The 27955-nt window shown below is 39.4% G+C and overlaps 1 long non-coding RNA gene across 1 annotated transcript; it reads left to right on the forward strand.

Annotated features, from left to right (window-relative positions):
- The first annotated feature begins 3042 nt into the window (after nt 1–3042).
- Nucleotides 3043–26412, forward strand: LOC144615764 (uncharacterized). The gene is made up of 3 exons (XR_013554376.1): nt 3043–3136; nt 24800–24917; nt 26195–26412. It is a non-coding gene; the product is annotated as an uncharacterized LOC144615764 (long non-coding RNA).
- The last annotated feature ends 1543 nt before the right edge of the window (nt 26413–27955 follow it).

Consider the following 27955-nt stretch of genomic DNA (forward strand, 5'->3'; position numbering starts at 1 on the left):
TTAAGAATCTTGTTTTTGGCGGGAGCTGCAGCATTTTTTTTTTTTTTTTTTTTTTTTTTTTTTTTGTACTCTAGATAAACCGGGGGAAAAAATGCTGCAGCCCCAGCGAAAATCTTGACTGTAGCCTGGTAAAAGACCCTGACCCCTGACCCCAAACCATACAGCCAAATTCCTGACTCACAGAAACTGTGTGAGATGATAAAATCTTATTTTTGTTTTAAACCATTAAATTTCAGGGTGATTTGTTATGCAATATATAACTTATGTATTGAAGATGATGCAAATTGAAAATTTACCGTGAGATACTTAATCTAACTCACTTGTGAAAAACAACAAGCCAAATACTTACTGTTAATTGGGGGAAAATTTTGGTGAGCAGAAGTGAAGAAAAATAATTCAAAAAAGTAAACATCAAACAGGAAACTGACTACAACTAGGCCATACATTTTGGCAGAAACTGGTTAGCTGTTCAACAAACCCATTTATTCCCCTGGATATACCGCTAGGCTATAATTGCCAGCCTTCCTTGCAGTTAGATATGGTAATAATATTGGGTGGGGGGGGGGGAGGAGAAAGAAACATAAGATGGAAAGATTATTCTGGCTCATCTGGGTGGGCCTAATGTAATCATAACAATCTTTATGAGAGGGGGACGGACAGGAGGCTAAAAGTCAGAAAGAGACTAGGAGATGCCAATAGGAGGCTTGAACTCCATGAGCCAAGGAGTGCAGACAACCTTTATAAGCTTGAAAAGGCAATGGAACAGATTCTCCCCAGAGCCTCCAGAGGGAAGATAATTATGCCCACCCATTTGGGACCTTCAGAGCTGCAGAATAATAAATTTGTGGGCTTTTTAAGCCATTTGTTGGCAGTAACTTGTTACAGCAGCAATAGAAAATGAATACAAGAATTTGTGTTCCATTTCTTCCTAAAAGTAAGAAATTCTTCATGGTAAAAATGGAGGGTGAATTGGATCCTCTCAAAAAAGCACATTGGCAACTTTGCACAATATACAAACAAGTGCACGGTATATGTGGTCCACAAGGGCATGTTTCTGTTGTTTCTTCCTGCTCTGAAGACAACAGAGGGAAAAACCAGAATGGCTATGTGAAGCCTGGAGCCCTTGCCCCTTTGCTACTCAATGAATATCAAGCAAAGTGAAGAGCCTGCCTCCCCTCTACACGATGAGAATCACTGGAGCAAAACCCCAAGCTTCTCCCACAGGAGAGGGTAGAGCTCTCCCTCTTCTCCATATTTTGCACTGGCTTCCAGAAACCTGCTCAATCCACTAATTGGAGAATCTGAGTTGCTTTGTTAAAGTGGAATTGACCTAGATAAGTCTTATAAGTTTCCTTTAAGTCTAAGTGAAGTCTATTGAGCATACGTAGGTTTTATTCCAATACCTTTTAGAGTCCAGGGATAAGAAGTAAAGGTCTAGACTAGCTTAGTAAAAGCCCAAGACTTTCAAAGTCTTTTCAAATGCTGTCTTTAAAGATCTACATTTCTCCCTTGCATCAATCCTTTTAAAGGGGGCTTAATAACAGGGTCTTATTTCTTTGCTATATTCATCATGAAATATCTCCATTCCTAACCACGTTCTCCAATTGTAAAGCAGTAGGGGTGTGATCAACATAATGAACTCAATTTCCTCTAACAGCTCTTTGCACTGCCAGAAGGAAGAAGGAGGCTATTTTCTTGCGGCAGAAATTAGACCCTTTTCATCTCAGTGCTGCACAAGATAGCTCTCCACTGATTTCCTCACAATGGTGGTATGAATAGCTCAAGAGCCTTAACATGAGGTACAAAGTTATGGCGATAGCACTGTGGTTATGAGCTCAACCTTTGGAGTCAGACAGACCTGGGTTCAAATCCTGACTCTGGCTCTTCTTAGCTGTATGTTATGGGATGAGTTGCTTGACCCTTCTAAGCTTTAGTTTCCTTATTTGGGGTTACGTTAAAAGTACCTGGGCCACTATGAAAATTAAGTGATTAATGAATGAAATGCACTTAGCATAGAGCTTTATCACAATACTTAATATTCAATTAATGTTGGAATATATTCTAGGTATTAGTTACACAAATTTTAGAGGTTTTTTTTGGGGGGGGATGATTAATATTCTCTGTGTGCTAAAGTTCTAAAACTTCTTCCTCCCTTCCTGCCTTGATGTCTGAACTTTCATTCCATTAGGAGGCAGTTGTAGTGCAAAGGAGTTCACTTCTAATGGATGTTCTCTGATAACTTGAGTCTCTCTGGAATTGAACATTGGCTAGAAAGGGTAATGAGGGCTTAGTTGATTGTTCAACCCTTGCCTTAGAATCATGCACTATTTCTGTGGAAATCCCCTTTATGCCTATGAAACCTCCATATATCAAAAGTTATTTCCATCTGCATTCTTTCCTGTTTTTCCTCTTATTCTTCTGACCGCTTACAGGGCAAGAAACTTCATTATCACTTTTTCTCAGTTTGACTCAGGAAGCTTTTGTCTTTGCCAGGCTTGGTGCCTGGACCATCTACAGGCTTTTGAAAGTGAAAGACACATCTATAGTGGAGCCATTGGTTCCTCCCCCGCTACTCCACCCCGGCTCATGCCTGTCTAGGATTTGGCTCTTAGCACTCCACTAGGCTCACGGTTTTTGTCTTATTTTTTAAACAGGCAACTTTCTGTCATGGAGCCACATACACCTTTATCACCACCTGTCAATAGATATTTCATGTCCATTAGTTCTTTAGGTCAGCCTTGCACCATTTAATAAGGCATCTAAAAGTATCTTTTGCAGTAGAAGCTTGTGTGGAAGAAATCATTTTGGGGATTCCAACATACACTGAATTAAATCTATCATTCCCTCTCACCCTTGTACTTTTGTGTTTCTAGGACCAATGACTGAACCAGTAAATTGACATGTGGGCAGCACCCTTGATTCCCTTCTTTCACTATACTTACCCAATCTCCAAATTCTGTTGACTTGTCCTCCGCAATTCTTGACTTTATCTTCTCTCTTTACCTACAGGCATTGTCCTAGTCTAGGCCACCTCATCTGTTGCCTGATCACTGTGATACTTCTGGACTGGCCTCTTTGCCTCCAGTTCTTCCCCTGTACATTGCGGACAAGGTCATCTTTTGGAAGTACACATCAGGTAGTCAATGACCCCTTGTTACCCTCAGGATGTACTCCATGCTCTTCCGTGGGACCTACACTGGAATCCAGAGGTGGCTCCATCATTATTGCTTTGTTATCTTGACTAAGTTGCTGTACCTTTGAGGGCCTCAGTGATCACATTTGTAAAATAGGGATAATGATGGTACCACATGGGATTGTTGGGAAGATTAAGTGTGAGGATACATGGAGAGCACTTTGGATGGAGTCTGGCATATAACAAGGTCTCAGAACTATTAACTATTGTGGCTGCTGCATAATGAATTCTGATACCAACAGCCAGCTGTAGACCCAGTGGGGGGGTCTGGGAGAGGCTTGAGTCATCTGGAAGTCCCACTGTCTTCTCTTCAAGATTGGCAATAAAAATGGAACTGAAGATTATTAACGAACTTTATCATTTTTGATCCCCAAATTAGAGAAAATGCTACAGAATTGAAGCCAGTGCCTGGTGTGTGTGTGAGAAGGAAAGGAAGAGGTAAAGATGAGATTTGATGTATCATTTCAGCTTGAGATATGAGGGAGTAGAGGTTTATTCCATAACTAAAACCAAGAGTAAACGATGAATTGAATGGGTTCTAGAGCAATCCAAACCACTCTAGCTCTCTCTAAGCTCAGCATGACAGAGGGGCACCAAGCCTATAAAATTAACAGTGTTTATGGGCTACGTAGATGCTAATATTTTACACATTTATAGGTATTATCTTATTGCATCAGACTTCATTATTTGGACTCTGCACCTGTAAGTAAAGATGCTATGACTTTTTTCAAAAGTCAGTATATAAATATAAGGAAAATAGTTATGTTTCAAAGGATAGCTTTATAAACTTCTTTTTAATGCTTTCCATCCCAAACTGTTTGAGGCCTAAATAAACTGCTTTGGATTCCTAAGGGGTGTCCATTGTTCTAATGACCTTGAGCTTTCTAGAAAACAAAACCAAAGTAAGAATAGAGTCTATCAAGCCAGACTTACTCCACCGGGTTTTGTATATAAATTAATTAGATAAGACAGTTCCTACATCCCTCCCTTATCTTTTTGTATGGATAGGACCATTCCTTGAAAACTATGGGCCCCATATAGGCCCACAAAGGCATATGTAGCAAAGGTTAGCTCTGTACCCTTCGATGATATCAACATTGATTACTGATCACTCAGTTTCAGGTAGGATGGAGGAATACCTATTTCATTTCAAGAGTTCTTGGATTTACCTTCCAGGAGGCTCTTGTCTTTGGTATTGTTCTAAATAAGTGGTTCTCAGTCAAGAGAGATTTTGCCCCCCAGGGGTATTTGGCCATGCCTGGAGACATTTTTAGTTTCCACATTTGGAGGGGTGGGTGGTACTGATATTAGTGGGTGAAGGCCCAAAATGTAAGGGGCTTAAACCTCTTACACTGCACAGGGCACCTCTCACTACAGAGAATTATCTAGTGAAATGTCAACGGGCTTAGGGTTGAGAAACCCTAGAGTAGGTGCTCTTGGTCTGACAGGGATAGCCTGGGCAAACATCCTCCTGATGTTCATTCCGAATATCCACCTAGAATGTTTCTAGACAGGACTCAAAGCCTGGAGGCCTCCAATGGGTTCCAGGAGCTATGGACACAAACCGCTCAGCCCTCCCCTCAAGCCTCCCTCACTCCTTCACTGAAGCTCCACATGAACTCATCAGGTCCCTTTCCACAATTTGAAATAAAATTTAAATTGTAACTACACTTGGAAAGGAAAACAAATTGACCTCGGGTTTCAAAGAATAAGTGAGGTAGTTACAATTTTCTTGACAAGCAATTTTGATGAGGTACAGAGAACACAAAGCCTCTGGTAGGGTTACCAGATTTAGCAAATAAAAATACAAAATAATTTTAAGTGTAAGTGTGTCCTAAATATTGTGTGAGGCATACTGGTACTGAAAAGTTATTTGCTATTTGTCTGACCCTCAAATTTAAGTGGGTATCCTGTATTTTATTTGTCAACGTTTCCTCTGGGTGATTGAAGAGCGCAAGATAGTTCTTGAAGGAGAGAAAAGAGGCAGAAGGGTTTGGGATCTCTAAGATATATTATATCCAAAATGAACTTATTTGGTCTCTCTCTTCCTGAGTATTAAGTAAAATGAGGATAATAACAATAGTACCTATATTATAGGAAGGTTTTGGGGGTTAGTTAATCAATATATGTAAAGTACTCACAACAATACCTGGCATCTAAAAACTCAGTCCATGTTAATTAATATTATTATTATTATTGTCATTATTAATTATTATCATTAGGACGATTAGTATTATTCCAAGGCAACTGGGTGCATCTTGGTCTTTTTTTTTTCTCTCTCTCTCTCCTTTGGACTTTAACTTCACTCCCATGATTTGGAAGGGTAGAAAAAGCGAAACTGTGTACCCTTTTTCCAAGGGAGTTATGCACGTGACTGTTATTCGGTAGCAGTATTGGGCAGCAGATAGTTTTCCAAACTGGGGTGCCCATCTTGCCTCAAATACCTGCATTGCCAAGAGAAGCATCTGCTTTTCAGAATAGCCCATGCCTGATTTCTGCCAGGAGCCACCGTTACAATGCACTTGCATTCCTTCATGACAGGTCCCGAAGACGGATTGCAGTTGCTATGGAGAAAGAACCTACATCAGTACAAGATAATTTGTTGTGCTAATTCTACGGGGGAGAAGAATGAGTAGTGCTCTGGGAAGGGCAATTTTCCTGTGTGTATCGTTTTTTTCTCATATATATGCATGAAATACACACACACAGACCCAAATACAGCAAATAGCTTCTTCTATATAGGCTTTTAAAAAAATCCATGTTACATAGATGTCTGAAGCATTCTATTCTTTTCAAAAACCTCTGATAACTTCTTCTTGCCTATAGAATGATAGAATCGTATGGCATTAAGCACCATTTGAAGAGAGAGCCAGGGCAAGAGGAACCTAAAGGAAACTGAGAAGGAAGGGGAAGAGGAGGAGGAGGGTTTTCAGAGGAGTTAGTTTTATTGGATCTAAAAACAAAATTTACCCCACAGTGAAACATACTTTAATATCTATGCTGTTGTTTTCTTTTTTCTTTTTCACTCATCACAGAATGAGTAATGCATCGCAAGCACTTACTTTGGGGAAACAGAGACCATAGTGTAGATCTCACCAAATCACTTTTTAAAATCTCTGTATTATGCTCTTGGAATATGTAGAGCCAGCCTTGCATAAAATATCACAGTTTTGTCTATTACCTTCAATTCTGCAGCAGCCCAAAGGTATGGATTAGATATATCACCACTTACTGTTGTGGAAATACATCTGTTACCATATTACCTCATGGTAGTATCTAAAAAATTCTTTCCTCTGTAGGAATCTCTGACAAGCTGTTATTCATTTCCTTGAAGTTAAAAGAATCTGTGGGAGGAAGAAGAGGAAGGAACATTGTCACTGAGAAGGAAGAAAAGAGGAGGAGGGAGGAGGAGGAGGAGGAAGAGGAGGAGAAGGAGGAGGGAGCTTTACCAATGAAATTGAGGGAGAAGACAGTTTCACAATAAAAGGTGTGGTAAAGAGTGCAGAATTCTGGGAGTTAGACTTTTAATGGGAGGGACTTGAAGAGTGAATAGAAGAAGTCATCTTGATGAAGATGATTATGTAAAGTGTTATTTTGACACACATTTCGATGCTCCAAGCACAGAATAATGGTGGTGAAAACATAAAAGAAGAAAATCCAGAAGACACAGCCGTGCTCGGAATCTCTTACTGAAACAAAACCAAAACAAAGACTTCAATAGGTACGGTGAATTGCAGACTGAACACAGTTAAGGAGAGCACTGGAACATAGGAAGATAATGAAAATCAAGAAGGGTGGATGGCTTCCAGAAGGAAGAAAATGGATTCTTTCTATCAGGCTCCATAAAGGGAAGCAGCCCAGCCAACATTTTCATGTTAGCCCACTGAGTCCTGTGTCAGACTTATAACCTAAAGAAATGTAACATAATGAATTTGTGTTGTTTTAAGTCACTAAATTTGTGGCAATTTATTACAGCCACAAAAGAAAACTAATGCATGCATATAACTGATAGAAGATTGACACTCATAACATACAAACTCCCTCAAATTAATAAGAAAATATTTTAAAAACTCAGTACAAAATTAGAAAAGGATATAAACAGGACATTAACAAAAAATAAAATACATATGGTCAATAGACATACAAAAAATGCTCAACTTTACCATTAATACTGAAATAAAAATTAAAACAATAGAGCAGTGTCATATCATACCATTAACAAAATATCTGAAAAGAACAAATATGTGGAGAATTGGAGAAACTATGACTCTATTACAGTGTTCATTAAGATAACAAACTGATACAACCCCCTTTCAGAGCAATTTGGTAACCTCTAATAAAGCTGAAAATATACATAGCTATGATTCAGCTAGTTTCCTTTTGGATATATTCCCCCAGAGGAACTTACACATGGACTCACGAAGAATGTTCAAGGATGTACAAGAATGTTCATTGGAAACAACTTAAGTATTCATTAACAGGAATGTGTCTACCTGAATTATGGTATTCTGCTCAAAATTACAGTGGCTTTTCATATAAGAGATAAAGTCAAAGTTCTTAGCATGATTTATGAAGCTGTATGTAATCCAGCCTTCATTATAACCTGGTAATTTTTCCTTTGATTTTCTTCATTCCAGCCACACTGGCCTCCTTGCTGATCCTTAAACATAGATGTATTTCTGCCTCAGGGCCTTTGCACTGGATGTTCCCTCTGCCTGACGCACTTTTCTTCCACATTCTTACCTTCTTCGGTATTTATCCAATGTCACCATTCAACGAAGCCTGACCCGACTACCCTATCTAAAATTGCAAACTCCCCCACCACTGACACTATGAACCCCCTTACCTGTTTCCAGTTTTCTTTTCTATAGTATTTATCACATTCTAATGTTTTATAATTTATTTTATTGCTTACTGTTTATTATCTGTTTCCTTCAAGAACAATAAAGTCCAGACAAGCAGGGTTTTGGTTTTGCTCTGCTAATGTAGTCTAAGATCCTAGACTTGTTCATGGCACATACCAGGGATGCCATAAATATATTTTAAATAAGAATAAATGGAGACAGAGAAGCTTAAGAATTTATGACAAGTTAAAATTTTATGAAAAGTTAAAAATTTATGAAAAGTTAAAAAAATCTATAAAAATATTATAAAGTGTATATGAATACATATCTGCAATAATAGTGTAATAACTTTCATCAGATTGATAAACATCAAAATCAGGATAGGTATTATCTTGGAGGAGAAGGGAAAATTAAATTATGGAGGTAAACACAGAAACTTCAACCAATATCTCTATTTCTTTTTTTAATGTTTATTTTTGAGAGCGAGAGCGAGAGAGGGAGAGTGTGTGTGTGAGCAGATGGTGGAGGGGCAGAGAGACAGGGAGACAGAGGATCTAAAGCAGGCTCTGACAGCAGAGAGCCCCGACATAGGGCCTTGAACTCACAAACTCATGACCTGAGCCAAAATCAAGAGTCAAATGCTTAACCGACTCAGCCCCCCAGGCGAGCCAGCCATATCTATATTTCTTAAAAAATAAGATTTGAAGCAAATGTAAATGTTAAGATTATTAATTTGTATAATATGTGTGTAGGGTGCTATGACTCTGTATCATCACCTGTATGTAATAATTCTGTCACAGCGAAAAGTGACAACATGGCACCATAGGAAAGGTCAAAGTAGGGACACCCAGCGCTGACGCACTTGTAAAGAAACTTCACGTGAAAACGAGGCGAGAAAGTGAGAGATAAAGAGGCTTGAGGGAGGGTCCTTTTTAAGATGAGAGAGTTGAATGTGTCTGCGGAGGGAGGGAGAGGAAAAAAGGAAGAGGGGAGAGAGGAGAGCTTGTAGGTAGAAGAAGGGTGATGAAGATCAACTAGCTTCTGAGAAGGATGGGAGTTATAGCTTGCTTCTCAGGCCATAAAAGTAATGTGAAGCCACACTGTGAGACTCACTCACTCACTCACTATTTATTATGGCCCCACCATTGGGAGAATTCCAGCTTCCTTGTACAGGATTCCCAGCAGAAGGGGTATCCTCCCGGGAGAACTAAAACCCATTCAAAGTCCAGGGGATGGAGAATGTGACGTGGTTTTGGAAGAGTCTGAGGTGTTTACAGCACTATGAAGGCTCCAAAGGGCTAGGCAAAAACAAACAAACAAATAAAATAAAATAAAATAAAATAAAATAAAATAAAATAAAATAAATGGTGGAAGGGAAGGTAGCAAGGAGAACACAGAACCTTGGAGAGACATTGTTCTGTGTCCCACGAAGACAGAAACAGAATCCAATCCTGCCTAGTTGTTGGAAGAGAGGATTTGCCCACTGATGCAGTGAACTGGGTTGGTAGGAACAGAGGCGAGAGGGAGGCGTGATCCTGCCTCCTTGGTCCCCAGCTGAGCTCTACAGCTTTCAAGCCTCCTCCCAAATGTAGTTTTAGCCCTGGGACCCTGGACGAGTCTCTCCCATCAAATCGCAACCAATGTCTGTGTATTTGGGGGCAAGAGTGATAAACTTACTGACACTCTCCAGCTGTAGTGAAAAACCTGACTTGTAAGTCTATTTTTTATTGTGGTAGAAAACACATGTCAAAAATGTTACCATCTTAACCATTTTTTAAGTTTACTTATTTATTTTTGAGATTGAGAGAGAGAGGGAGAGAGAGGGAAAGGGGCAGAGAGAGAGGGAGACAGAGAATCCCAAGCAGGCTCCTTACTGCCAGTGCAGAGCCCAATGTGGGACTCAAAATCATGAACCATGTGATCATGACCTGAGCCAAAATCAAGAGCTGGTGGCTTAACGGACTAAGCCTCCCATACACCCCCCATCTTAACAATTTTGAAGTGTACACTTAGTAGTGTTCAAGATATTTACATTGTTGTGAAACAGATATCTAAGAATTGTTTAATCTAGCAAACAGAAACTCTATCCTCACTGAACAATTCCCCATCACTCTACTCTGTATATCTATGAGTTTGACTACTTTACATACCTCATATAAATGGAATCATACATTATTCATCTTTTTGTGATTGGCTTATTTCACCTAGAATAATTCCTCATTTCTTGTAGCATGTGATAGGATTTCCTCCCTTTTTAAAGCTGCATAGTATTTCATTGTATGTATATATCACATTTTGTTCATTCATTTATCCATTGATGGTCATTTTGGTTGCTTTCACCTCTTGGCTATCATGAATAGTGCTTCTGTGAAGGTAGGTATGCAAATATCTCATTGACATGCTGCTTTCAATTCATTGATACATACTCATAAGTGGAATTGCTGGATCAGATGGTATTTCTATTTTTAATTTTTTGAGGAAACTTCATGCTGTTTTCCATGATGGCTGCTCTATTTTATAATTCCATCCACAGTGTACAAGGGTTTCGAGTTTCCCACATTCTTAACAACACTTACTATTATTTTTATTTTTATTTATTTTATTTATTTATTTTTTAGATAGTAACTATCCTAAAGGGTATGAGGCGATCTCGCATTGTTTTGATTTTCCTTTCTCTGATGATTAGGGGGATGTTGAGCCTCTTTTCATATGTTTGTTGGCTATTTGTTTATCTTATTTGGAGAAATGCTTATTCAAGTCCTTTGCCAATTTTTAAATTGGATTATTTGTACTTTGTTGGTTGAGTTGTATGAGTCTGGATATTAACTTATCGGATATATGATTTGCAAATATTTTCTCCCTTCTATAGGTTGGGTTTTCAATCTGTTGATGATGTCCTTTGATGAACAAAAAAATTTTTTTTTGTTTGCTTTTAGTTTTTATTTGAATTCCAGTTAGTTAACATATACTGTAGTATTAGTTTCAGGTGTAGAATATAGTGAACCAACACTTCCATACATCACCCTCTGCTTATCACAACAAATGCACTCCTTAATCCCCATCACCTATTTCACCCTTCCACCAACCTCCCCTCTGGTAACCATGAGTTTGTTCTGTATTGTTAAGAGTCTGCTTTTTGGTTTGCTTCTCTCTCTTTTCACCCCTTCTTTGCTCGTTTGTTTTGTTTCTTAAATTCCACATATGAGTGAAATCTTATGGAGTTTGTCTTTCTCTGACTTATTTCACTTAGCATTATACTTTCTAGTTCCATCCATGTTGCTGCAAATGGCAAGTTGTGTTCGTTTTTATGGCTGGGTAAGATTCCATTGTGCACACACACACACACACACACACACACACACAATAGTCCCATTTGTCTGTTTTTACTTTTGTTGCCTATATTTTTTATGTCAGATTCAAGAAATCATTGCCAAATCCAATGTTATGAAGATTTCCCCCTACATTTTCTACTAGGGGTTCTATAGTTTGAATTGTACGTTTAGATCTTAATCCATTTTGAGTTAATTTTTATATACGGCAGAAGGTAGAGTCAAAACTCATTCTTTGCTTGTAGATATCTAGTTTCCCCAACACCATTTGTTCAAGATATTGTTCTTTCTCCCTTTGAATGATCCTGGCAATTGTCAAAGATCGTTTGACTATATATATGAATTTATTTCTGGGCTCTCTTTGTTTTTTTTAATTTATTTATTTGCTTTTTTTAAATTTTTTTTTAACGTTTATTTATTTTTGAGACAGAGAGAGACAGAGCATGAACGGGGGAGGGTCAGAGAGAAGGAGACACAGAATCTGAAACAGGCTCCAGGCTCTGAGCTGTCAGTACAGAGCCCGATGCGGGGCTTGAACTCACGGACCGTGAGATCATGACCTGAGCCGAAGTCGGCCGCTTAACCGACTGAGCCACCCAGGCACCCCTATTTATTTGCTTTTTTAAAATTCCAGTATAATTTATGTACATCGTTGTATTAGTCACAGGTGTGCAATATAGTGACTCAACAATTCTATATATTACTCAGTGCTCATCATGATATGTGTACTCTTAATTACCTTCAATTATTTTACTCATTCCCTCACCATCTTCCTTTTGGTAACCATCAGTTTGTTCTCTATATTTAAGAATCTGTTTTTTTTTATTTATCTCCTTTTTCTTTGAACATTTGTTTTGTTTCTTAAATTCCACATAAGGGTGAAATCATATGGTATTTGTCCTTCTCTGACTGACTTATTTCACTTATTTCATTATACCCTCTAGATCCATCCATGTTGTTGCAAATGGCAAAATTTCATTCTTTTTTTATGGATGAGTAATATTCTGTGATACCACACATACCACATCTTATATATACACCACAGTAATATTCTGTGGTATGTATGCATGTACCTGTGTGTGTGTGTGTGTGTGTGTGTGTATGTGTGTGTGTAATATCTTCTTTATCCATTCATCTATCAACAGACACTTGGGTTGCTTCCATATTTTGACTATCGTAAATAATGCTGAAATAAACACAGGGGTGCATATTTCTTTTTGAATCAGTGTTTTTATATTCTTGGTAAATACCCAGTGATGGAATTACTGGATAACCTGGTATTTCTATTTTTAATTTTTTGAGGAAACTCCATACTGTTTTCCAGAGTGGCTGCACCAGTTTGCATTCCCACCAACAATGTATAAGCGTTCTTTTTTCTCTACATCCTTGCCAACACTTGTTGTTTCTTATGTTTTTGATTTTAATCTGGGCTCTCTATTCTATCCCATTAGTCCATTTGTTTTTCTTTACACCAGCACCATACTACTGTCTTGATTATTATAGCCTTCTAATAATTTTTAAGATCAAGAAGTATAAGTCCTCCAGCTTTGTTCACCTTTCTCAGAATTGTGGCTATTCAAGATTGCTTGAGATTCCATATGAATTTTAGGATGAAATTTTCTATTTCTACAAAATATGCCATGGGATTTCGATAGGAATGCACTGAATCTGTAGGTCACTTTGAGTAGTATTGACATCTTAACAATATTAAATATTCCAGTTCATGAATGTGGGGTGTTTTCCCATTTATTTGTATTTTCCTTAATTTTTTTTCAGCAATGTTTTGTGGTTTTCAGTATATAAATCTTTCAACTCCTTGGTTAGGTTTATTTCTAATATTTTTTTCTTTTTGATATTAATGTAAATAGAATTATCACAATTTCCTTTTCTGATTGTTCATCATTAGTGTATAAAAGTGCAATTGACTTTTGTGTGTTCATTTTGTATCCTGCAACTTTGCTGAATTTGTTCTAATAGATTTTGTGTGGAATCTTTAGGGTTTTCTATATATGAATCATGTCATCTGTGAACAGAGATAATTTTACCTCTTTTTTTCCAATATGTTTATTTTGTTTTTTTTTTTTTTTTTCTTATCTAATTGCTCTGGGTAGGACTTCCAGTATGATGTTAAACAGAAATGGTGAGAATAAGCACGTTTGTTTCATTCTTGATCTTAAAGGAAAAACTTTCAATCTTTCACCATTGGGTATGATGTTATTTGTAAGTTTTTCATATATAGACTTTATTATTATGTTGAGGTAGTTTCCTTCTTTCCCAGTTTCTTGAGTGTTTTTTAAATCATAGATCTTGTCAAATACTTTTTCCGCATCAGTTGAGATGGCCATTGGTTTTTATCCTTCATTCTGTTAATGTGACACTTTGTATTGATTTATTTTCATATGCCAAACAATCATTGCATTCAAAGAATAAATCCCAATTGGTCATGGAGTATAATCCTTATAATGTGCTGTTGAATTCTGTTTACTTGTATAGTTGACCCTTGAACAACATGGGTTTGAACTGCAAGGATCCACTTATAGGTGGATTGTTTTCAATAAATACAGTACACTACCGTAAATGTATTTTCTCTTCCTCATTATTTTTTAATAACATTTTCTTTTCTCTTGCCTACCTTATAAAAATACAGATAAAATACATATAACATACAAAATATGTGTTAATTGGCTATATTATCTGTAGAGTTTCCAGTCAACAGTAAACTATTAGTAGTTTAGTTTGGGGGGAATCAAAAGTCATACATGGATTTTGCACTATGTGGGGGCATCAGTGCCCCTACTTCCCACATTTTTCGATGGTCAACTGTATTTTGTTGAGAATTGTTACATAAATATTCATCAGGGATATCAATTTGTAGTATCTTTGCCTGGCTTTGGTATCAAGATAATGCTGGCTTCATAGAATGAGCTTGGAAATATTCTTTCCTTTTCAATTTTTTGGAAGAGTTTGAGGAGATTTGTTAATTCTATTTTTTTTTAATTTGAGGAGATTTGTTGTTAATTCTATTTTTTAAAGTTTATTTATTTATTTATTTTTTGAGAGAGACAGAGACAGCATGAGTGAGGGAGAGGCAGACAGAGAGAGAGAGAGAGAGAGGGAGAGAGAATCCCAAGCAGGTTCTGTGCTGACAGCACAGAGCCCGATGAGGGGCTCAAATTCATGAAACCATGAGATCATGACCTGAGCCAAAACCAAAAGTTGGACACTTAACCAACTGAGCCACCCAGACTCCCCTATTGTTAATTCTTCTTTAAGCGTTTGGTAGAATGCTCTAGTGCAGCCATTTGGTCCTGGGAATTTCTTTGTTAGGTTTTAGATTACTGATTCAATTTTCTTAACTAGTTATCAGTGTGTTCAGGTTTTCTTTCTTTAAGATCCTTTCTTTCTTCACGATTCAGTCTTGGCAGGTTGTGTGCTCTAGAAATTTATACATTTCTTCTAGGTTATCTAATTTGTTGGCATCCAGTTGTTCATATTCATAATTCTTTTCATTTCTGTGGGATCAGTTTTAATGTCCTCCATTTAATTTGTGATGTCAGTGATTTGAGGCTTCTCTCTCTCTCTCTCTCTTTTTTAGTTAATCTAGCTAAGGGCTTGTCAATTTTGTTGTTTCCAAAAAACCAAGTCTTAGGTTTTGTTTTATTTCTGTTTTTATATTGTTTTATTGGATTTTTAAAAATTTTCTACTTCATTATCTCTGCTTTAATCTTTATTATTTTCTTTCTTCTGTTACCCTTAGGTTTGTTGTGTTCCTCTTGTTCTAATTTGTTGAGGTGAAAAGTTAGTTTATTACTTTAAGATCTTAGATCTTACTTTATTTTTAATGTATGTGTTTATTGCTATGAAACCCCTGTTGGCACTGCTTTTGCTGCATCCTACAACTTTCATTTTTATTTGTCTAAAGATATTTTCTAATTTCCTTTGTGACTTACTCTTTGACCCACTGTTTAAAAGGGTGCTGTTTAATTCTACATGTTTGTGGATTTTCCAATTTTCCTTCTGCTACTTTCATTTTATTGTGATCTGAAGAAGCATTTTGTATAATTTCAGTCTTTAAAAACATTATTGAAAGTAATTCTGTGGCCGGAATTATTTTAAAACAAGGACCACTAAATTGCTTTTCGGTATTGCAAGTGAAAATTCAACTTATAGCTAAGTGGTAATTCATAGAAACAGTCACTTTTAATTCATCTCTAAATGGCGAATCTGGGAAGTATTACATAACCATGAATCACAAACACAAATCCCAAGTGAAGTCATCTATTTTACAACTTTTTACTCAATGAAAATCATGTATGAGACCTATACTCATAACCTCATAAGGTCGTATATTGGTCAAATTGGCCTTCGTGGTCATTTAATGTGGCCCCTTATGTTGCAGATGAAGAAACAGGAAGTCCTGCCTATTCCAAAGGAGTGAGTCCCAAATGAGCATGAATTGACCATAGGTGATAGTTTGTGTTACAACACACTGCTGATGGCTTTGAGGTTATCCGCTGATATCCTCGTCCGTTTAGTTGGCACAGCAAACTAAATCTTTCTGAAGGTATTGTTGGATGTTTACAACATTTACATAATGGAGAATTCACAACTAAAAAACACATTGAATTTTTTTTTCAGGTTTACAGAAAAATAGATCATAAAATACAGAGTTTCCAGATATGCCCTCATCCCCCCAGAACCTCCCCTACTATCAAGAATCCCCGACAAGAGTGGTCTATTTGTTACAGTTAACGAACCTATACTGACACATCATCAGCACCAAAAGCCCATGGCTTACATTAGGATTCACTCTTGGTGTTATTCATTCTAGGCTTTTGGATTTTTTTACTTGTGGTAAAAACATACAACCTTTACCATCTTAACCCTTTTTAAGTGTACTGTTGCTCATGTTAAGTATATTCACATTGTTGTAAAAGAGGACTCTAGAATATTTTCATCTTGCAGAATAGAAACTCTATGCCCATTAAATGGCAATTCTCTTTTGTCCTCTCCCTGCAGCCCCTCATAACCACTGTTCTACTTTCTGTTCCTATGAATTTGCCTACTTTAGGTAACTCACATAAGTGGAATCATCCAGTATTTGTCTTTTTGTGATGTGCTTATTTCATTTGACATAATTTCCTCAAAGTTCATCCATGTCCTAGCATGTATCAGGACTTTCTTCCTTTTTAAGGCTGAGTAATATCCCACTATACGTGGATCCCACATTTTGTTTATCCAATCATCCTCTGTCAATATTTGAGTTGTTTCTACCTCTTGGCTCTTGTGAATAGTGCCGCTATGAACATGGGTATGCGAATATCTCTTTGAGACACTGCTTTCAATTCTTTTGGGTATGCACCCAGAAGTTGGATGCCGGATCACACGATTGTTCTATTTTTAATTTTTTTTTATAAGTACTTCCAACTGTTTTCCATAGTGGTTGCACCATTTTATAATGCCACCATTTTGTAAGTGTACAAGGTTTCTGAATTCTCCCTATCGTCACCAACATTTGTTGTTTTCTGTTATTATTGTTATTAATTATTATCACGATTTTATAGTAGCCATCCTAATGGATGTAAGCTGTAGAACTCAAAACCTTTGATTTTTCTCTACCACAAGCTTCTTTCTTGTGGTTGAACTTCTATGAATTTTGGCTGTCAATTATGTGAGGGTTGACTGTGAACTTCCTCCTTAGTATCAGGACAAAAATTCTGCAGAGAAAATATTGGGAAAAACTGACATGCCCCTAAGCAAGACAAAGAGGTTTGCAAGGTATTGCGTGTCAGTGAATTATTCCTCAAAAGCCACAGCGAAACTGGGCATGTATGAAAATGAGTATCCAATGCAAAATATAAAATTTAAGGAAAACTCTTGGTGTTTCAGCTCAGGTCATTATTAGTACGTGGAATAAACTGTGTTGTAGAGAACACTTTCATAGTGAAAGTTTCTAAGCCACATGTACTTCAAACAATACACATAAATAAAATAAAGAGAATAGGTGTTTGATCCACAGATTTGTAACTACATTATATGCAATTTAGCACGGAGGGACTTGCAAATGGTACAAAATAAAAACAAGGAAAATGACTTTAGATAGGAAAATGATGGTAACTAAGATTTATTGAGCCCTTACTGGATCTCAGTCACATAGTGTTCGTAGGTATTTAGTTATCACAAAATCCCCCTGAAATAGGTTCACTATGTTCCTATTTTACAAATGAGTCTCAGAGAAGTGAAGGATTAGGCAGGTCTGAAGAGGTGATCACACACAGTCCAGTCCCTGAGCCCTGACTGGTAACCACTGTGTGATCCTGCCTCCCTGTGAGGAGATACTGAACAAGTGTGTTCCTCCATCAGGGGCAGAGACTAAAAGGTAACTCGAAAATAATTGTCTTCATGTACCTAAAGGGTTAGGATTTTCTTTTCTTAAAAGGAAGAGACAGATGATTTTGAGGTGGGAGGAAGACACATAGAGATTCATGTTAAAAGTCTTTCTGAAGAAGAGCTTTGCACGTGAGTAGTCCGAGACTTGGGATTTCCTTTAATATTTTTGCCACTACGTCCCACCACAGAGATTCCAGGTATTTTCTTAATTCCCCGTACTGAAACTGGGCCCTGCACACTGATTTATAATTTTTTTTTAACGTTTATTTATTATTGAGAGAGAGAGAGAGAGAGAGAGACGGAGCATGAGCATGGGAAGAGCAGAGAGAGGAGGAGATACAGAATCCCGAGCAGGCTCCAGGCTCTGAGCTGTTAGCACAGAGACCGACGCGGGGCTCGAACTCACAAACCACGAGTTCATGACCCGAGCCGAAGTCAGATGCTTAACTGACTGAGCCACCCAGGCACCCCTGCAAACTGATATATAAACAGACACACACATCTTAGAGGTAATACTGTGTGTAATGGGGAAAGTCTGGAATGCTTTCCAGTCTCCTTCCTTCCTGAGCAGAACTTAGTGGTTTAAAATTATTACTGATTTTGCAGGACAGTGGAGTGTTAAGCATAATGGTCCTGAAGCCAGACTGCCTGGGTGGAGTTCAGATCTTCTGCTGCTTGACGGTACAACCTTGGGCAAGTTCTGTACCCACATACGCCTCAGAGTCCTTATCTATAAAATGGGGGTAATTAATAACAGTGTGCATCATAGGGTAGTTGGAGGACTAAATGAGTCAATGTAAGTAAAACCCGTAGCACAGTGCCCGGAATATAGTTCGTGCTGTTTCAATTTACCTGATGACTCAGAAGGCAGAAGTGAGAGCTATGGAGAAGTATTTCCGAGCATTGAAACCTAATGGAGTTTGGCTAGTGAGGAACAGAGGCAGATGGAGAGGGAGAGAGAATCTTCAGCAGGTTTCACGCTCAGTGTGGAGCCCGACACAGGGCTCAATCCCGTGACTTTGGGATCATGACCTGAGCTGAAATCACGAGTCAGATGCTCAACCGACTGAGCCACTCAGGCGCCCCGAGATGTGGGACTTTTGAACTGATGAGTTCAGGTGGGATTTTGATGCTATACTAGATTGAAACCATATCCAAACCCAAAGTTCATCTGCCTGATGCACAGAAAGTCAGTCACTGAGACATCGAGCATGCAGCAAGGAAAGGGATTATTCGGGAGGCGGCCAAAGGAGGAGACAGGAGGGCTAGCCTCAAATTGCCTCTCTGAACGAGGAGAGTAAGGGAGATGTGAAGGCAAATGGAAAAAAAGTCTGAGTAAAAAGTTGTGGCTGCACTTGTTCGTCCTGTTAACCCTTCGGTTACTGGTTTCAAAACTTTTGGAGAAACTGGGTTGGAATGAATGTATTTGGCATGTGGGTGAACCCTGGGGGTGTCCACAGGGTAGACGGAGGTGGGCAGAATTTTGGTAGTCCATGATCTCTGCCCCTGGTCTTAGTTCTGTGGTTGTTGCACAGCAGAAGGGATTTTGCATATGTAATTAAGGTTCCTAATCAGCTGACCTTAAAGTAGGGCAATTATCCTGAATTGTACAGGTGAAACTAATGTAATCCCATGAATCCTTGAGATCAGAAGAGGAAGGCAGAGGGATTTGAAGTATGAGAATAACTCAACTCACCGTTATGGGCTTGAAGACAGAGGGGGCCACATGAGGACCATGAGAAGGAAATCAATTCTGCCAACAACTGAAATGATCCTGGAAGCAGGTTTTCTCCTAGAGCCTCCAGGTAGAAGCCCAGGCCAACGGACACCCTGACTTTGACCTCGTGAGACCCTGAGCAGAGTCTTAGCTGAGCCTGCTGAACTTCTGACCTACAAAACTGTCAGGGGACAAATTAGTGTTGTTTTAAGCTACTAGATTTGTGTTAATGTATTATGGCAGTAATAGAAAACCAAGACACCAGATATTAATCATTTCTGTTAAAAGCAGTAGACATTTTCTTCAGACGAAGTATTTGGATCACTGCAGAGCTCCTCCAGTCAAATGTAAGGCATGACTTCATGGCACATTCCTCTGAGGTAGCCCCCAAAAGCACTTGTACGGATTCAGATGTAAATGACCCAGCAGTGAACCTTGCTGTCCAACACGACATTTACTACAACGCAGTTGTGTGCTGTTTTATGTCTCCAGCACTCCCACTAGACTCAGGGCAGAAATCAGTTCTTCTTCAAAACACAGTGTTGGTGGAAGGTAGTCACTACTTGATGAGTATTTTTTTTTTTTTTTTTTTGAATGAAATCTCAACGTGTTTGACAACTAATGTCCCTGGAGAACAATATTGAATACGGGTAGAAGCAGAGCAGAAAGCCAGAGGCATATCAGGGGACAAGATAGGGGGAAGAAACGATTTGCAAGGAGAAAGGAATGTAGAGTTTAATACTTGGATAATTGCTGTTGGTTTAGAAAATTTTCCTTGATAGATTTTTCCTACCCGCACGGCTAGCAGTAGAAGTTTCGGGAAGTAGCCCGACCATTGCATAAGTGGCTTGTGAAATAGCACTTAGTAGCTTACATTCCCAACAAGTTGAATAAATATGTTTGTGTGTAGTTAACCCCCCAAGGACGCCTCTCCTGGCTCCCCCACGCTGGACTCAGAATTGGTGTTTAGTAATTGCGTGGCGACGGGCTCCTCTGGGAATATGGAATGCCCCACTGCTGATGCTCTCTAGGAGGAGGGGAGCTGGAAAACAGACTGGGTGCAGCCTAGAAGAGCGGGCTCCCAGGACTGGGTGCACCCCTGAAGGAGCAGGGTCCCAGGACTTTGGTGCCAATGCTAAGAGCCTTGAGAGGGCTTGTGAAACTCTGGCAGGAGAGCACCCGCAGCTGGTTACACCCCAATGGCAAGCCAGAGTCTGGGGATTTGCAGATGTCTTCCAGCAGAGCAAGCCTCGAGGTGTATAAAGCAACTGGGAAAAACCATTAAAAAAAAAACCCCAAAAAACAAGTACTAATTTTTTATGAAAACTGACTCTGTCTTGAAAACCAATTAAATACATGCCAGCCCATTCTCTATTCCCAGCGCCGTAGTTGCTATTTTGGTCACAGTAATTGAGAGTAAAAATAATCTCTGCCATGCCTGAAAAACAGCCACCAGCTACTCTATTTTAAATGATGTAGAAAAACACGAGGTGAATGTGAAAACTGACAAACAGCCTTCTAGGGATGGAGACTGGCTACATCCAGTTTCACCGGTGGCTCCGTGCAGTTTGCAATTTGTTAGTAAATTAGATCAACCCCATGTTTTCAGCTGCCCCTAGTATGAGGGCAGAGAACAGTACCCTATTACTAGGAATGCAGTTTATGATTTCGGTTCAGGTTGTAAATGTGGGTCAGCCATTTTGCTGTTCTGGGTCGGAGTTTCTTGCCCTAAAAAAAGCAGAAAAGCCAAAGGGGAGATGACAAGTAGAGGAACTTGAGAGTGGTTGCTTTTTAAACTAGCTTCTGGACTTTTCTTCTACGGTCACGTGATGATTTTGTCTCGTTTCCATGAACTCTGTATTTTATTGCTGAACTTGGCAAGAAATATGTCCTTGTACAGTGACAGAGCCGGATTTTTGTGGAGCTTGAACCTTAAACAGTGGTGGAAGTCCTCTTTAAGAAAAGGAATACACAAATATCTACTTTGGCAAATTTTACAAAAAGATACACACTGTCCCCGACAGAGGCCAAGAGGGGTCCTGTGCAGGAGAGTGGCCCTGAATCGTAAGCCTCATTACTTCTTCATAAGTCTGCTTCTGCATTTAGAGAAGATGAGATTCATGTTGCTTCTCTGGGAAGAAAGGAAAGTGGCAGGAACCACAGGAAGTGTTAGTCAAAAAGGACCTTAAAATTAATCCTGATGTTTTACAGATAAATAGGTGAGGAAACAAGTCTCAGAGAGGATAAGTAACACCCAATGTTACACATATAATTAGCATCTGAATCCGCGTCTGTTAACTTCATGTTTCAGGCTGATGTTTTCTGTACGATTTCTCAGGATACTTTGTAAAAGCAGAGATAACGGTAGGAGTAAATATGATGCGGTCTATTTTACCATACAGAGGTATACAGAAAGCCACCGAGAGGCATGTCAACCCAGTACGGTCTTTGGGAGAGGGAGAATGGGATTTTTACATCATTCCAACACTCCCTCTATTTTGTTTTCAAAGGCTTATAAGGTGTGACTGCATCCCCCCACCCTTTTTTTTTTGTAGAGAGCGAGAGAGTGTGAGCAGGGGAGATGGGCAGAGAGGAATAGAAAGGCAGGGGAGAGAGAGAGAGAGTCTCAAGCAGGATCCGTGCCCAGTGCGGAGCCCCACGTGGGGCTGGATCCCATGACCCTGGGATCATGACCTGAGCTGAAATCTAGAGTCAGATGCTCAACTGACTGAGCCACCTAGATGCCCCGCATGTTTGTTTGTTTGTTTTTCTTAATTCAAGTACAAAAGGACATTCATTAGCCAATAAATATGGCACTCTTGTCCCCTTCAAAGTAGGTTCTTATTCCACATAGTTGCTACTGTAGCCATTTTTAGAAACACTCTTTTGGGCTAACATTTTGTCAGTTTGAGTCAGGGTGTTTTTCTGTCTTTCTTCCTCCTTCCCTTTTCCCCCTACCCCCTCCCTTCTTCCCATTCTTCCTTCCATCTGTGTTTTTAAACTAAACAACAAGAACAAAAATCTAGTTTGTCTATCAGGTTTGGTGCTGAATGATTTTTGGATATATCTCCAAATCAAGGCCATGGTTAAAGAGTTAAGATTTGGTATCATGAAAATATTTAAAATAATTTGATACAGAATTTGAAGAAGACTATATTTTGACCTAAATCCTATGGGAGTTGGTTAAACAATTAGCCATAATTTAAAGCCAAGGTAGGGAGAACTGATATCTTCTTACACTAAAAGGTGCCAGGCAAGGGAGAAGGAGGGAAATGTTCCATGTGCCGGGCTTTGTGTGAGACGGTTTCATGTACATTGTTGCATTTACTTCTCTGACCTTACACGCTGGGACAACACGCCCATATTACAATCAGGGAAAGAGGCCCACAGAAGTTAAACTCTGAATGTTAGAGCTAAGATTCGCACGAGGGCTGCTGGCCCCAGAATCGCTACTCTTTCCCCGGGTTCTGCTCTTTTCTGCATGTAGCCATTCCCACCAATGTCTGTATTGAATTGGTGGAGGGTCTGTCCTTGTGCCCCCAGCCTAGGTTACAGTTGGGGGTTCAGGGAGATGAGGTCATGAAATCAAGGCCAGGGAAGTGCAACCAAGGCCATCCAGCTGCCCCCACGGATCGCTGTGAGCCAGCTTCCACTCAGGAACAGCTCTGGAGAAAGAGGTGAGGTCCTTGCTGGTGTTTTTCCCCTCACCACAGAAGAGTTGGAAGCCTGTTTGTTTCTCTTATCTGTTTCTTCCTCTCTTCCCAACACCCTCTCAAGTTTGGTTCTTTCCTCAATTGTGCACTTCCCTCCCACCCCTACCAATCTCCTCCTCCAGAATAATATGTGTGAAAACCCATACGCACTGATTTTCCCTTCATTTCAAACATTGGCTCTACCCCCATTTCTGTCCTCTGTACTCCTATCATCCTTGACTTTATCAGAATAAGCAACATAAGCAATTACCTGCAGCAAATATATTCAGAGCCTTCCCTCAACTGCCAAGTCCTTCCTCACCCTGCACTGAAGTGTTGTCATAATAAAATTGAGACAGAGAGAGATTTGGACATTGGCATATTAATATTCCCAGCGATTAGACCCCAGATATTTAGGTCAATTTTTATGTTAAGGACTGGTCATTGTGCTTTCTGTACATATTTTGTAGATTTGCACTCATATTACTTATCTTGGATTTGCCATGTACCTAGACAAAGGTTTTTGGAAGAACAGTATCTCTTCAACTACTGCCAAGGGTCAGCAAGTCGGGAGCTCATGGGCTTTATATTTGGGTAGAATTGGGTTTGAAGAAGCAAGGTCCATCACTGACTGGCTCTGAGACATAGAGCAAACCCCTTAACCTCTCTGAGTCTCCGTTTCCTTCTCTGAAAGGTGGAACCATAATAGCTACCTTCCAGGACTGTGTTAAGAGCACAGGTTCTAGAGTCAGATCCAAGTTTGACTCTTGCTCTGCCATTTACTAACTCTGTGGTCCTGGGCAAGTGGACTTCTCCAAACTTACTTCCTGGCTGCTAAAATGGGAGACGACAATACTGGCATAATATTTTAGGATAGTATAGGATTAATTATAGGATTATTAGGAGGATTCAAGCAAGTAACACATGTGAAACTCTTAGTCCGGGATATGGCACAAAGCAAGCACTTAATGAATGGTAGCTATTCTTAGGATTAATGAAATGGTACCTGTGAAGTTCCTAGCACAATGGCTCGCCCCCAGTTGAGTTTCAATAAATGTTCATTCCCTTTCTTTCCTCCCAGGCAAAGGCAGTAAAGTAAATTGGATACTTAATGATTATCTCCCCCTCCAGCCTAATGTGCATAAGATTAACACTCCCCTGTCCCGCCTCCCCCCCCCCCCCCCCCGCCCACTTTGCATCTGGCGACACTTCTTACAAGGACATGTGTGCTTTGTAAGGAGCCCTACCCTTAAGAAGAATAAAGAACTGCTTACGCCCTGTCATTCCAGGGGTGCTGAAAGCTTTATTTGCTTCAAATACCTGTCCACCAGCAGCCTTCGTAGAGATGGAAAATGATCTCCTCACTGGCTTGCCTTTGGGTTACAACATTAGCGTCAGCAGGTTTTGGTTAAGGTCCAGTTATCTTTATTGAATATGTCCCTTTTCATTCACACATGAACATGTGTCAGTCAGGTAAACACCTTGCCGGACTAGAATACGGGAATAGTACATTTTAAGAAGGGAGAACAGTAAAATCTTATGCTGTCCAAAAGGACGATGATGAGCTTACTCAGCTGGGAGGTGACCAGGTGGGTCCAGGATATACTTTCACTCTGTTTTCTCCATTTTCCCAGGGACCTCTTCTGTGTGAAGGAGCAGAGCGGGAGCAGACCCAGCCAGCCTCTCCGTGGGGCCTCTGAGAACTCTGGGCAGTGGATTCCAGCAATGTGGACACCGCTCACTGAGCCTCAGGTGGGCGCAGGTGGTATGGCTCTGTCATGTCATCTAATCAGAAGCAAAGTGACGGGTGCAAAGCTCAGGTGGAGCTCCGTGTGAAGTGGGTCCCAGAAAGAATAAAGAGCATGACAGGAACAGAAGGGGGAAGCTAAGGAGGGTCGGAGATTGAAATAACTAACGACCCACAGAGGTTAGCATCCATATGGGGGAGTTGAAAAACAAAGAAAGCAATGTAACTCATAAGTGGAAGGAGAATTGGAATGTCTGTGGACAGACTGATCGCAAATAAACAAGGAATGGAAATAGGAATAGATTGTCTTTTAACTTAAACACAAGGTTTGAGGAACGGCAAACTATGCAGATAGAACCCTTATATTTATACGGTGCTATCTAAATACTGTAGTGGCAAAACCAGACCAATGTTAATAAGTGAGGCCCATGTATTAGAGTACTTCTTCCTGAAGGCTTTTTACCCACCAGAACTTAATTACTGTTATTTCAGTATTTCTAAAGTTGTTGTGTAAACAGGGATATTGCAAATGATTTATAATTCCCAGGTCACAAATAGGGTAATGAGGGCACAGCTAGATTATGACTTGTGTAATAGATGTACACATTCTTGGTACCCCTGTAGGTCTGAAATCCAGTTTACTGTTCAGATGTGCAAATATAACATGCAGATCATTACCATTAACATTCCACAGAAGGGACCTGGTGAGGCAGCAAAAAGGTTGTTTTTTCAACCATAATTAGAGTGGCTGGGAAGGGATACTGTGATATATGAAAAATACATAAAGAGTAACTGACATCTATAAAATGGAGAAGTCGGAGGTCTTTTAGGAATTACACGGAACAGAAATTGATCCTTTCCTGCCAAAAGCTAGGAGAGGCTTTAAAACTCTTTCTCCTACTGCAGTGAGATATTTTAGAGCTGCCATTCTGTGGATTCACAGGACAGTTGTGTTTACAGCATTTGTACAGATGATAATAACCAATGACACTTATGGAGTAATTACTGTGTGCCATGCTGAGTGTCCTATGTAGCCTATCTCATCATATGATTGGAATCTATAAAGTAGCAAATAAAAATAGACGTGGTTAGAGCCAAGGAAGCATCAGATAAAAATAGACATGGTTAGAACCAAGGAAATGAAGATGCTGTGCTATATATATATATATATATATATATATATATATATCTCAACCTTCGAGTAATTGCAGAAAGGCTAGAAATTCTCTGAAATTTTAGGTAAATTCTGATACCATCTAATGACGTGTGATGTGGTTTGTAGGTACGGATGGAGCGCAACAAGGATCAGCAGATGACCCCAAAAATAGGGCAATGAAAAAAACCGGAACCAGAGCAGAGAACTAGCTCTTGGCCACATGGCTTATTAGAGAGATATTGCTAGTTAAGAGGAGAGTTGCATCATAATTGACTGAATGTTCTGGATGTGGGTTGTTAATGTGATTTCCTACTTAAGCTCCTCTGATAATAAACTGTACTGAATTCACGATATGATTCTATGTTCTTTTATGGTTTTTGTGAAGTCTCACCTTGAAAGAACTTTTGAGTATTCCTAGCTAAGGCATGCAGCTGTTAAGGGCCCAGATTTTGGCTCTGTATGTTGTAGGTCATGTTCATTGAGTTGTAGGAATGTTTGCAATGTACTGTGAGTGACATGGCAGTATATAAAACAACCATGTGTGATACGATTCCGTTTGTAAAACAAACAAAAAGACAAAACAGAACCTTAAACAGTGGTGCTTATTAGCATTAAAAAGTGGGAAATAACTGAAAGCCTAACTGTGAAGCAGTAGTTAAATAAATTCAGACATGTGCATGCATAGCCACTAAAATGTGATGTAGAAAAAATATTTCTTGATGCTTACAGCATTCATAATTTGTTGTTAAAAAATAAAACATAGTCCAAAAGAGTGTGATCCCTTTTTTGTTTATAAAAGGAAATTTATGCATAGACAAAACATTTATAAATACAGATACTAATACGTTAACATCTTTGCTCTGGGTGGTGTGGTTATAGTTGAGTTTTTTTAAAATATTTATTTTGGGGAGAGTGCAAGTGAGGGAGGGGCAGAGAGAGGGGGACAGAGGATCTGAAGCAGACTCTGTGCTGACAGTAGAGAGCCCAATGTGGGGCTTGAACTCACAAACTGAGAGATCATGACCTGAGCCAAAGTCAGACGCTCAACCTGCTGAGCCATCCGGGTGCTCCAGTTTTTTGTTTTTTGTTTTTTTTTTAACATTTATTTATTTCTGAGAGACAGAAAGAGGCAGAGCATGAGTGTTATGGGGCAGAGAGAAAGGGAGACAGAATGTGAAACAGGCTCCAACCTCTGAGCTGTCAGCACAGAGCCCAATGTGGGGCTTGAACTCACGAACTGCAGGATCATGACCTGAGCCCAAGTCAGACACTTAACCGTCTGAGACACCCAGGTGCCCCAGGTGCTCCAGTTTTTTAAATAAAATTTAGACAGATTTTATTTTTTTGAACAGTTTTAGATTTGTAGACAATTGAGATAACTTCTCAGTGTTATTTAGTTTACCTTTGGACTCATATCTTGCTTCTTATCTGAAAAATAAAGACAATTAGTTAAAATTCAGTCACACTTACTATGTAGTTTTCATGTAGCTTATACAGCTTATCTCTACCAGTGATCTAATCAAAATCAGAAAGCACCAGAATATTGAACATATCGAAAATGGTCTCTGTGATCAGGATGTAGCTCCAACTTTGTGTCTTAAAAAAATCTTGCTTGGCGTTAAGCAAGCCTGCTAACCAGCAGGGACCTTTCTCTCCCTCCAGTCGTTTCCCAACTATCAGGAAATTCTCCTGGTCAGTTACCATGGCAGCAGCACCAACTTAGCTTTCCTGATTTGTAAGTGTCCTTTGTCTTTCCTACCAAATCCTCATCTCTCAGCCAATGTGAGACGAATTAGGCAGAGTGGCATGGTATTCTTTGCCCCAGAAGAAATGGTAAGGCAATGGAAGGGGCTTTACCAAGTGAACTCTTCACCAAGATGTCAGACA

This window comes from Panthera onca, chromosome A1 (genome assembly GCF_046562875.1).
Source record: "Panthera onca isolate mPanOnc1 chromosome A1, mPanOnc1 haplotype 2, whole genome shotgun sequence".
In the NCBI taxonomy this organism is placed as follows: domain Eukaryota; kingdom Metazoa; phylum Chordata; class Mammalia; order Carnivora; family Felidae; genus Panthera; species Panthera onca.